This window comes from Ochotona curzoniae, unplaced genomic scaffold (assembly GCF_017591425.1).
Source record: "Ochotona curzoniae isolate NIBS_2020 unplaced genomic scaffold, NIBS_Ocur_1.0 scaffold_1852, whole genome shotgun sequence".
Classification (NCBI taxonomy): domain Eukaryota; kingdom Metazoa; phylum Chordata; class Mammalia; order Lagomorpha; family Ochotonidae; genus Ochotona; species Ochotona curzoniae.
The window spans coordinates 44132518-44144617 of NW_024467087.1; the positions used below are offsets into that span (position 1 = coordinate 44132518).

Consider the following 12100-nt stretch of genomic DNA (forward strand, 5'->3'; position numbering starts at 1 on the left):
CACTTAGCTTGAAGGAAGTTTTCTTGAGATTATTAATATTGTATATAGTTATATTTTGACTTTTCCTGCATCCTAGTATGTGCAATGGGTACATCAGATTTTCATTATCATTTCATTGAATGAGTATTAGCATCTTATTATAGTTATAATCTGCTCTTATCAAAATGTTATTGGCCATCTTTCTATTTGCTTATTCCATATTTCTGTACCTTAGTTTTGATGCTCTATTTTTTTTCTTTTTTTGCTGCACTTATTTTGTATTGAATTTTATTTCTTCTTACTATCGACCTGAAAGTTTTCTCTTTTTTAAAAGACTTGTTTTGTTTTTATTGTAAACTCAGATATATAGATATACAGAAAATAAGAGAAACAGAGAGGAAGATCTTTCGTCTGTTGATTCACTACTCAAGCAGCCACAACGGCCGAAGCTGAGCTGACAAAAAGTCAGGAGCCAGCAGCCTCCTCCAGGTGTCTCATGTGGGTACAAGGTTCCAAGGCTTTGGGCTGTCCTCCACTGCTTTTCCAGGCCATAGCAGGGAGCTGGATGAGAAGTGGAGCTGCCGGGATTAGAACTGTCTCGTATATGTTGGTTCACTTGTCAAATGCCTGTGACAGGGGTGGGAGAAGCTGAAGGCAGGAGCCCAAAGCTCCATGTGGATTTCCCATTTGGGTGGAAGGAGCCCAAGTACAGACCATCATTCTCTTCCTTCCAAGATTAATTAGCAGAAGCCTGGATTATACATAGAGTAACCAACACTACAATTAGCATTCTTAATGGGATGCAGGAATCTCACAAACCAGTTTTACCCTTTGTGACACAAGGTCTGCTCTAGATGTTTAGACACTTTTCCCACCTTTTTTTTTAAAGATTTATTTTTATTATTTTTTCATTGGAAAGGCAGATATACAGAGAGGAGAGACAGAGAGGAAGATCTTCCGTCCGATGATTCACTCCCCAAGTGAGCGCAACGGCCAATGCTGTGCCAGGAGCCTCTTCCAGGTCTCCCACGTGGGTGCAGGGTCCCAAAGCTTTGGGCTGTCCTTGACTGCTTTCCCGGGCCACAGGCAGGGAGCTGGAAGGGAAGCGGGGCTGCCGGGATAGAACCGGTGCCCATATGGGATCCCGGGCGTACAAGGCGAGGACCTTAACCACTGTGCCACCGCGCCGGGCCCTATTCACAGAAAATCTTAAAGATAAACTTAATAATCTCATCAAGCTTAGCAGTTCCACTTAGTCATACTTATACAATAAAATCGTTCATTTTAAACACGTGTGCCAAAGAATTTTGGGATAATAATTTATGCATTCATACAGATTTTCACTTCAGAATGAGTTTTATTTATTTGAAAGGCAGAGAGAAATAGAAAGCTCTTCCATCTGCTGGTTCACTCCCAAAATGTCTGCAACAACCAGCTTGGAACACAATAAATCCCAGGCCTCACTGTTGTGGTCATTTGGGGAGTGAATTACCAGATGTTAGCTCTTTCTCTGTCTCTGTAACTGTCTTTCAAATAAATATTTAAAAAAAAAAACCAAACATTTTAGTGCAGTCCAAAGACCTTGTTGAAGTATCATCATATCTAAAATATATTTCATTAAATTTGATAAGTTATTAGCATTTTTACTTTTTCTTCTCTATTCTCTATCCCCTTTTCCCCTGGTATTCTGATATCACATATATCTGGTCTTTTGATTTTTAAAATGTTTCTGAGCATTTGTTAACATTTGTATTTCCATTTCTTCTTCAGTTTAGATTTCTCTAGCTATGGCTTAAATCTAGTGTACGCTTGCTGTCTCCTCTCTGTCATGTAATTAATGAGTGTTTATTTTCAGTTTTGGAAACTGTAGTTTTGAGTTTCAGAATTTTCAACTTTTTACTGTTTCTTTTTTAAGACTTTTTTGACAGTTTCATGCACTGGAAATGCTGCTTCACTTAGCTGAGGATAATGATATTAGTTGTATGAAAATCCTTTCTGCCAGTGGAGAACTGCACCTCTTCCCAGACCTAGCATTGAGCCTGAAGACGGTGATACAATAGTAGGCAGTCCAACTCTCCTCCGTGCTGGACTGCATCAAGCCCCACTGGGAAGTGTAGCATTCCTTTTCCACTGTGTGTCAACAAAGCAGAGTTATGTGGTGGAAGCCAGAGTTGCTCAAGATCCTACTTGGGTCCTATTCTCCCCACCCCCAACCCATCCCCGCCCATGGGAAACTGCTTTACTTACAAAACAGGTCTAAAGTGAGAATATGAAGTGACAAGCTCTTAGGAGACTGCAGAAGAGCTGTCTCTAGGGCACCTGCGTGTGAAGACCAGGCACTAGGGACAAGGGCCAAGTGTGGAAGGACACTTAGTACTTGAACTCCTTGTGTTTCTTGCTGACCCTGAGGCTGTCCTGGTGCTGAGCATTCTACTTTTATTGCTTCTGCTCGGCAGCATGCTCGCTCACCATGTTGCTGAAGTCCTCCTTCGCCCTTGGGCCTATTGCTCCTCATACTTCTTGGTCATGGCCAAGGGCTCCAGCTCCAGTTCCAGCTCCTCAGGTACCAGGGCCACATCCAAACCCTGTAGCTCTGGGACCGGGCCCTTCTGGCTTATCACCATGGACATGTCATAAATGTGGGTGGACCCCCAACATGACGCCCCTCACTCAGGTTGTCCTCTTCTTTTTTTTTTTTCTCCAAACTCTTTTTTTTAATTTTGACAATCTTTGCATGGTTTGGGTAAAAAGGGTCAAGGGCTACAGGAAAGTGGGTAAGACCATTATTTCCATATTGTTTCCTTCATGTATCTGAGGTAAAGGGGGATATTGAGGGAGAAGCCCCACCCAGTTTCCCACCCACCCCAAGTCCCGCATGTGGGGCATGCTCTGAGATATTTGCTCTGGTGGTTTAAATAGTTCACCAGTTATGAATCGCTGCCAATCTCACCTCTCCAAACACGACGAGGTTGTCCTCTTCTTTAGCAACATGGTGAATAGCTGAGGGGTTTCTTCTCCCCCTCCTTTATCTTCTTGTTCCTCAGCTCAGTGAGGTCAGCGGTCTCGCTTCCAGCAGACACGAACAAGAACCCTACAGGGCACTGACTATAGAGGTAATGAAACCGGTCTCATCTGGTTTGTCTTAATTGCTTTCCACCTCTACCTCTTTTTTTCTGAGCACTCCTCATCAGATGGTTCCAATTCCCCCACATACACCCAAGATGCTGCATCAATTTTTTGTTTCCCCAGTCTTGTTCTGAAATTCCACAGCATTGCTTCCAAACACATCCTCCTAGAGTGTCTTCTGGGTCCCATCCACAGGGACCTCGGATGGATACCCAAAGGAGCAGCCTTCAGGGATTGGAGAGTTCACCCCGGGCATTTTCAGGTTGAGGTACAACTTAGGGAGAAGGGGTTCCAAATCCCTGCATGGCAATCAGCCATGGGGTTGGGACCTTGTGGGCATTCACACCTACCAGCATGCCCAGGGAAATCTCTAGGCTTCTTCTCCTTGAGTTCTGTCTCAAACTCCATTCCCCCGTAGCACAGGTCCCTGTGAATGGTCAGCTTCAGCTTGATCTGCCTCTTGAAGAAGGCATCGTGCATCTTCAGGTAGTCGACGTCAATCTTACCTATCTTGGGTCAAACCTTCTCTTGGTCTTTGTTTTTCCGTCTCCTGGAGGGTCATCCGCATCTACCCAATGCTGATGTGACTTTTGGAAGTCTGGAAGCTCCAACGAGGGCTTCTCGATGCCCCGCTTGTCCTGCAGGTATTTAGGCTTGAAACTCCAGCGCCACGGCTCGGGCAACAAGTTCCATATGGCTTTCAGGTAAACCAATATCATGGGGTCGTGCACCGTCACAATGACCATTTCCACCACGTCAAGCTGAGCCACCAGCTGCGTAAATGCAGCCACTGTGAAGCTATTCATGTGCCACAGCTGCTTCTTGGATACCTTGGGGGCTTCTAGCTTCTCCTGCTGGTCCCACTGCACCATGGTTCCAATGGGAAGCTGAATTTCTACCATGACCTTGAAGTGACAAAGCAGTGTGAATCAGCCCTTTGCTATTACTCTTCTGATGACAAGAGAGCTTAGCATGGAAACAATGAGGTAATTGGGGTCAGTTCACTTTCACTATGAAAATATAAGCAGGTCCAAGGGAGGAGCTGAGACTCTGTAACAGTCATCTATCATAAGGCAGTCTTCAGCCAGAACAGTTTTGTTACAAAAGGGAATTAAATAGTGTATAAAGTCTCCTATAATACTCTGAAGTGAACGCTTACAAAACTTAATGGCCTCCTGATGGACTAATTACTTAAAAAATATCATTTGTATAGTCACATTCCACGATATTACTGCTGAGGACTTCAACATATGATGTTTGATAGGATACCACTTCAGCTCATAATGACAACAAAAGCAACAATAATTAGAATAAGGTAAACTTCCATATTTAAGCTTTGATTTATCAATAATACTTGTAAATATTAATGGCCTAATTATTCCAATGAAAAAAGTAGAGAGGTATAGGAAAAAACTTGATCCAACAATAGGCTACACACAAGAAAAAATTATTTGAAATAAAATGACATAGGTAAATTTAAAGTGAAAAAAATGAAATGGGCATACCCTGAAACACATTAATCATAAAAAAGAAAAGGAGGAGATAGCTATATGTAGATTTTTATACTAAAGAAAAACATTAGTAGTAAAAGGAACATTACACAATGATAAATGATTAGTCTACTAGGAAGAAAAAAATCCCTTATCTGCAGATCAAACATTTGTTTTATCTCCAAATATGTTTTCAGTTTTTATTCTTTACATACTGACTAATTTCAGATCATATCAGTATATTAGCTGTGTTAATTTGTGGAAATTCTGAATTCTATTATTTTTCTGCAGTGTGTGGATTTTTGTAATTTAATAGCTCATTTTTTCAATGAATTTGAACTTTAACTTCAGTTGGCTGTGCACCAACCTAGTGGTGCTTATATATTCAATTATTTGTTTGAGCAGTTTAACATGGGTTTTATTCACGCATTGTTGAGGTGCATTCGGAGATGCATGCGGACACTGCAGGATCCCCTTCTTAGGTGTTTACCCGTTCAGGAGTTCTCCAACCTCTTGATGTGTACACTATTTGCAAGATTTTAATTTTTTCATTATACAAGCCAAAGGATTGCATTTTTTTTTCTGTTTTCCATGACATGCTAAAGGTCAAAGCTGTAGAATGTTGTCATTTCTTATCTAGGTACATTTCTTAGCATCCCTTAGCAAATATTACCTCCTTGTCATCATTCGTGAACTTCCTTTCACTCTGATATTGCTAGGTAGTTACTTTCTGTATTGTATGTAGTTGTTTTCTTTGGGGAAAGGAGAAGAAAGGAATTGTATGTTAGAGTCTCAGATGCCCAATCTCTTGGGCGGAGTTTCCTTGGTAAAACAAAGTTACACTGACTAGTTTTAGTGAGTGAAAATTTCTTTGTCATTCATAGTAGCAAGTTGTTGAAACTTTAAAATGTTTTCTAAGAAGAAGTTATAAAAAATGCTAAACAGAAAGATGCATACTCTAATGATGACAGCATCTACAATCTTCTTCCCATCAATTATTTCTGTAGTGTAATCTAGGTTACTGTGTGGGACCGGCAGGAGAACCCATGAAGCACAATGCAAAAGAGAAGAAAGTGTCTTATAAATTGTAATACTTAGCCTACAGTGTAAGACTGCAAACTGTTTCTATAACTTCGCGGGCAACAACTTTAAAAAGATGAAGAAAAAGAAATGTTCCCAAAGTATTGAATGGAACATTTTCCCCTAAAACACATATTATTTTAATGTGCAAATAAGTATTACTATTCCCAAGGATGCCATGATGAAGTTCTTAATTAAATGAGGAATCCTACTTGGACTCCAGTACAAATATGAGCTTCTAACCAACTATTTTTTAAACTGATGCGGACCTAAACTTGATATTATCTGACAGTCCAAGTCCAATTATTGGACTACATATTATAAAAACAATTGGAAATGTTCATATTGCAATTCATAACTCAGAGGGAATATTATTCCTGAGAGAGAGTACTCCCTCAGGTCCACATATTTAAAATAATTTCAGTTACTTCCAGAGCTAATTATCACCTGTACTTGTTTGGACATTTATTATTTCAACAGATACATTATTGCGGGCGTAATAAATGCCTTGAACTTTCTACATGTGAAACATCCTGAAGTGCAAAAAACAAAAGAAAACTGCTGTTAAATGAAGTTTATATTATTAGGGAAATAAAAGCAGCAAATAAGTAAATAAAACATGTATCAGTGCAATAAAAACAAAGAGCAGGGAAGGAAGAGAATAGAGTGCCAGTGGGAGGTGGGAGAATGCGGGTGCTGGAGCCCTGCGATCTTGAAGAGTCCCAGCTGCTCTACTTCCAATCCAACTCAATGCTTTTGACCTGGGAAAGCAGCAAAGGATGGCTCAAGTCCTTGGGCCCCTGTATCCATATGGGAGATCTGAAAAAAAAGCTCCTGGCTCCTGGCTTTCGATCAGCCTAGCTTTAACCATTGTGGCCATTTGGGAAGTGAACCAGTGGATGGTGAATATTTCTCTCTTTCTCTTTCTCTCCGTGTTATGTTTGACTTTCAAGTAAAACAAATAAATATTAGACACACACATGCACACACACACATCATAGCCAGAGAAACATCAACTGACAAGGGGACACTAAAGCCAACACTTTGAAAAAGTAAGAGAGAAAGCTATGCAACAATTAGGGGACAGTTGGAAACAATGTTACTCTCCAAGGAAGGAGTGTGTCTATTATGAATCAGGAAGCAGTAAAGAGGTCTGCAGGACTGGAAATGAGGAAGCAGGGGCTGACTACCAGAAGCTGGAGTGAGGGGTACAAAATGTGACATGTCACAGTCAATTTAAACAGCCTTGAATTTTGCTGTGAGTGAAATGACACACCATTTGTTTTTCTGGCACACAGACTGGCATATTTTGAGAGAACTAAAATTATGTAGACTAATCATACAGAAGTGATAACCGTGATAGAAACACTTGCTCACCAGGCACTTTTCTAAGTACTGGAAATCCATCAACGAACTTTCTAATAGGAGAAAAATGCAACAAAGGTATGTTCTTTAAACAGAATCAGTTATATTTTGATAGGTTGGCATGTTTTGTGATTCATAGAAGAATTAATTCCATGCTCAAATATCTAAAATAAAATGTCAGCTACAAAAAATTTAAAATAAAAATTGACATTAAAATGTAGAAGTTGGAAATTTAGTTCATCACAATATTAAAAAACAAATAAATGTAGCAAAGTGTTTTTCAACTTTAAAATACATTATAAAATATTAAAAATGATAGAACTATATAATCTTTTGAGACATTTGTTAAGTTTCTATTATAAAATTTACACTAACAGAGCAGGCAAAGTATTATTTTATTTAATTTAAATATTTTATTATAAGCTTCAAGTACCTATAAGTAAAATTTATTTTAATCTGAAATCAGGAAATGGACAATGTAGTATTCCACTTGTTTTATTATCAACTGCTTCATATGTATCTTGGAAAGATATAGTATTGAGAAAGTTAAAGTCTATTAAGTCTTTTCAGTATTACTATCCAATGGAAAAAAAAAACCATATATTTTGGTTACCATAAATCAGAGAAAGTAGGTGATATTTGTTTTGGGGACACTGGCTTATTTCACTAAGTGTAATGATTCTCAGTCACATTTATTGATTTATTTATTCATCTATCTATTTATTTAATGCTTTTCTACGGCTGAATGAAGAGTATTTCATGGAGTATATATATATTCAATATATGTGTATACACATGTATATATTCATGTATATATAAACACATGTGTGTACATATATGTCACATTTTCTTTACAAAAAAGTGTAACGTGTATGAATGAAATTAGCATTTTGGAATTTAGTTATTGTTTATAGTCCTTGTCTGTACCATTGAAGATCAATGATTTTGCTACCTACTACCTGTTGAATTCTATTTTCAGTGGAGGGTTAAGGTTGTGATTAGAAAACAAACTGAAAGCTATGACAATGTGCAAAACAAAAAGCAGCAAAAATAATTTATAGTGTACTATCAGAATGTTAGTTCTACTCTTCCATTACATCTCCACCAATAATTTTATTTTAAAAGAAATCTAAAACTTCGACTTCATTTTTAATGAAAAAAATGCAAACACTCACCATTTAATTCTGGCCTGTGTGTGTGTGTGTGTGTGTGTGTGCGTGTGTGTATGTGTGTGTATGCACATGTGCACATATATTTCTGGGTCTCCCCTGGGAGTGGCAGAAATTCAAGCACTTAGGCAGTCCTCCATTAATTTCTCAGGTACAGCAGCAGGTAAATGGATTGGAAGCAGCCAGGACTTGAAGCAATACTTGAAAATGTGATGTAAGTGTTTTAGGTGGCAGCTTAACCGGCTGCACTGCTACCTGCCACATTACTCTGTATCAGGTTTATATGTTGCCTTTTCAGTACTCTCAGTAGAGAATAATTCTGAAGGGATGGAAACCTCAGGGGTCAAATGTTTAGAACTATATAAATGCTGGAATATTTTCATAAGAGGAGAAAATTTAGTTATGTGCTGTGCTTGACAGAAAAGTCTATTCTCACCATGTAATAACTATATAATTCATTTCATATCCATTGAAATTTCATTTGTTCTACATTTCCACTCAGTTTTGCAAAGAGTTCATTTTTAAAATGATGGAAAAATGGATTCTTGGTGTCTCAACACATGTGTTTTCAGCATTAAAAAGCTAAAACCATCTACTTATTGTGTATTATTGAATAAATTGTTTGAAAAATAATAAATTTAAAGACAATAAAAAATTTTTGTTCAAAAGTTTTAGATACATTTGGAATATGGGAGCATATGCTTTTTAAATTATCAAATATATTGCCTTCTGTGATAATGTTAACTTGGAGTTCTCTATGTATTCCTCTTTTCCAACTAAAGAGTTGCACTTAGTACATAACTGAGATGTATTATTACAATTGTAATGTTGCATAGAAATAAAATCAAATGTAATATTTAGTTTTCTTTTAAGCTGATTAGAAGTCTTTGTAAAATAAAAAAATAATTTAATACATTCATTCGCATACATGACAAAACTTTTTGAAACAGCACACACGGTGTCAAGGTTAGCATTCTATATGTATCCTAATGATCTAACTAGATTATTCAAAGATTTGAAGCCAATAAATCTTGATTTCAACACATGGGCCTTGAGCTGAGACAACATGATGTAACTCTGGATTTTATTGAATTCTTCGAAGAGAAAAATGAGGTTTTACAGAAAACTATGCAAGTTTCCTGAATTTCAACAACAGTATAGTTTAATCAGTACCAGAATGAATTATATGAAAGCTAACTAACCTCTACTGGATTCAAAGGACATTAACATTAATTATGAAAATTCTGTAAAAGGAAGACTCCACTTGTGTCAGTGAGGAGTATTACGGTATGTGAAAAAGTCATGTGTGTATTTACATGGAGGGATTGTGTGGGCGGAGGCATCATGTTGCTCCTGCTTTGGTGCTAGTAAATTTTTATTCCTTACAATAGTTTTCCTGCATAGTGCAATTTTCCCTTTAACACATTGCACTCAGCAACATTAAAAAAATACAGTATTAGAGAATACATGAGCGGAAAATTAAGTTTACTTCATAGTTTGTAGACACAGATGTGAGTATGGACTGCAGTATGCAAATATTAACTCATAAGTGGCCTGGCGTGGTGGCGCAGTGGTTAAGCTGGAAGCTTTTATAATGTCCTTTTTTTTTTTTTTAAATGGCTTGTTAGTGTAATTGAGAGAGAGAGGCTATTTTTAGTCCTCAAATGCTATAACGACTTGAGGGCCAGGGGCTGATATTAAGAGTGCGAAATTCCATCCACGTGGGTAGTAGTGATTCAACTGCTCAAACTATTGCCTGCTACCTTCCCAGAATGTGTATTAACAAGAAGTCAGGCTCAGAAGCAGAGCTAGGACTCAAATTCAGTCATTTCATTGTAAGCTATAGTTATCCCACTAAGGTGGAGTTGGGTAGCCGATAGACATTGGAAAGATTTTCTCAACCCTGGTGCAATGAAGCCGATGACAACTCACTCAAGTAACGCCCTGGGGACATTATTCTCCACATCAGAATTTCTAAGATGACATAAATGACTGTCCCCTGTTCCCAGGTGCTGACAGCAAGGGGTGGGTGCTGTCCTCCCTGTCCTCACTGGTGGACATAGGAGGAAAATAGTAGTTGAAACGTTTGTCCCAGCCACCTGACTCCATACCTCAATCCTTCCCACCCTATCTGGAGACCCACATGGGCGTTCATCCCTCTCAACTATGAAAACTATGTTAAAATCAAAATTTAAAAAAATTTAAAGGTGTGAGCATCCCAAGTCACGTATTCACTGCTAGGTCAGATGCTTTCTTCCAGGCTTCACTGTTACTTAGTATTTTATGTTACACATTTTTTATTTGTTTATTTTGGACATGGCCTCACATTTCAAGTAAATTTATGAACTCAGTTCTAAGAGGTAATAAATTTGGTAAGGATTCTAGGTATCTATTTCACATGAAGAAAAAAGTTAGAAGCAAAATCTCCATTTTTCTCCCAAAAAAGGACAAAAGCATTAAAATAATTATTTTTGAAACTTTCAGTAAAATTGGAAAGTTTTTTATTCATATTTTAGTCAGATATAAATATTCTTGGAATAGGATAGTTTGTTTCATGATTATTCCACCCTGCTTTTCAACTTTTGATATGAAGAAAATTTCCTAGCTAAGCATGTGGTGTTGACATCTTTTTAAATTTCTGCTCTTCATTAATTTAATAAGAAATGATGGCATATTGAGTTACATGAATGTTGATTTGCTATGTAAATCTTACTCTTTCTGAAGCATGGAATGTGGCAATCAAATAATTATTTTAGCTAGGATTGTGCTTAGTCAGAAACGTCTAATTTTATTTCCACTGGGTAAGGGAGCAAAATCCAATATCATGAAGGCAAAATTTCAATGTTATCGAAGTAGCTAACAAAACAGTTTCCAATTCAACTGGCATTAATTAATGCTGCAATTGTCATGTTACTAACATGTTGTACTTAATACTCTTTCTGGTACATTTTTATTTTTAGAGAAATAGAGCAAGAGATGCTGATTTGTTCCTGAAATAGCTGCAACAAACAGGGCTGTGACAGTCTGAAGTCAGGGGCCAGGATTCTAATCAGGGTCTCCAATGAGGATGCAGGGGCCCAAGCACTTGGGGCATCCTGTCACTGCTTTCCCAGGCACATTAGCAATGGGCCACAGTGTATCTGGCCCATTCTGGTACTTTTAAACACTAAGTAAGCAATGTATTCATTTATCATAAAAATGTACAGATCCTTGTTATGTGGTATGGAGTAAAACAAACAAATCATTGTATATTATGGAGAACAACTTGATAATCCATATTTGAGTTGTGTATTAGAATAAAATTAGTAACATCTTATTGCTCTATATTAAAATATTTTGATAATATAAGGCAACCCTGATGAAAAATAGAAGATCAACAACCCGTTCAGTACTGCTTTGTTGCAACTCAGGTTTTGATATTTTTGTTTTTATTTTCACTTCTTCAAAATAGTTTTTTCTCTTACTATATTCGTCACTGACTCATAGGTCATATAGTAGTATCATTTTCTCCAAGAAGTTTTTTTTTTAATCTGCTTTTTCATTTCTTCAGTGACATATTGGTCATCCAATAGCATGTTGTTTAACTTCATGGCATTGTACATTTTTAACTTTATTCCTGTTGATTTTGTTTTATGCTTTTGCATTTAAGGGAATGTATTGTAACTGTGTAATAGAGACTATCATATCCAAATGTGAGGGTACAATGCAGTATGCATCTCTATTTCCAAAACAAAGATGGAATCCCAATGAAACTGTTAAATATCTTGACAATAGGATGCTGGACTGTCTGCCATTGTCTGTACCCACAATGTCAGGATACAGTTAAATAGCAGCATGGTAGACTTATGAGTGTTTGTGAAGGGCTATACTATTGTATTATTATAGAGAAAT

General features: G+C 37.5%; 1 pseudogene; it reads right to left on the minus strand.

The window, feature by feature from the left end:
• Positions 1 to 2349: 2349 nt before the first annotated feature.
• LOC121169101 lies at positions 2350 to 3977 on the minus strand (annotated as a pseudogene).
• Between the last annotated feature and the right edge of the window lie 8123 nt (positions 3978 to 12100).